Raw genomic sequence first — 987 nt, 5'->3', positions numbered from 1 at the left:
AAAGTTAAGATAAGTTTTGAATACCATACACTGAATATTAAATAACAAATTAAACAAAGTTTGAGTCATAAAGAGTTGGTACATTTAACGGGCAACGAAGTGCACTGGATCAGCTAGTAATAATATAATTTCTTTATTATAATAATATAATTAACATATGACAACAATTGTCTTTAAAATGCCACAATATTTTTAAACTATTTTAGATTTGATAATATGTAAGTATTTATTATTTGTTACCTAATCATCGTTACCATCGCGGAGTAGGTCTTGCAGATAAGTCAATATTTTTTCGCTGAATCTAGTTACAACCACTACTAGAATATGTGACTGACACAGATTGTATATTTTTAATAAAAATAAAAATTTCAAGTAGGTACCTACGATTAATAGTGTTTAGATTACAACAAAGTAAAAAAATGGTTCTATGAGGATCAAATAATTAATAGAAGACACAATTTATTAATTAATAGTACATATTTTGAGCCTAATTACAGCATTTGGCAATAACAATTAATTCAAGTATTTATTAGACTAAATAGGCTAATTGAATGCTTAGCAAGTTAGTGGATCATTTGCATTATTATATCCATCTAATAACATATAAAACGTTACGTACTTATTATTACATCCACATTTATTATCACGATCGACTAAATCTATATCCCTCCCAATGAATCCATTTGAATAATCTTTGGCAAATTTACCCTATAAAATATATAAAAAATTTAAATAACTTTTATGATATTATACACTACAAAGTATTACTTTCTTATTCAATATGTCCTGGTCATCGACACACCATATTTCTTGGTACTGGTCGTGGTTTTCACAATACTGTGAACATTTAAAAAAAACTATTTAAATAATATGAAGTCTTAAAATTAAATTGATAGTTTTAAGTATAAGGATCCAACTCATCTAAAAGGAATTACATAAATCGATGAAAGTTAATAAATTACATACTAAAAATGTACTCAGTCACAT

At 25.8% G+C, this 987-nt stretch overlaps 1 long non-coding RNA gene across 1 annotated transcript; it reads right to left on the bottom strand.

The window, feature by feature from the left end:
• Positions 1-114: 114 nt before the first annotated feature.
• LOC107885666 lies at positions 115-948 on the bottom strand. The gene is made up of 2 exons (XR_001680460.2): positions 769-948; positions 115-708 (listed from the first exon to the last, which is right to left on the bottom strand). It is a non-coding gene; the product is annotated as an uncharacterized LOC107885666 (long non-coding RNA).
• Between the last annotated feature and the right edge of the window lie 39 nt (positions 949-987).

This window comes from Acyrthosiphon pisum, unplaced genomic scaffold, assembly GCF_005508785.2.
Source record: "Acyrthosiphon pisum isolate AL4f unplaced genomic scaffold, pea_aphid_22Mar2018_4r6ur Scaffold_5511;HRSCAF=6068, whole genome shotgun sequence".
Classification (NCBI taxonomy): Eukaryota; Metazoa; Arthropoda; class Insecta; order Hemiptera; family Aphididae; genus Acyrthosiphon; species Acyrthosiphon pisum.
The sequence above is the reverse complement of the archived record's forward strand: the minus strand, read 5'-3'. Positions and strand labels throughout refer to the sequence as shown.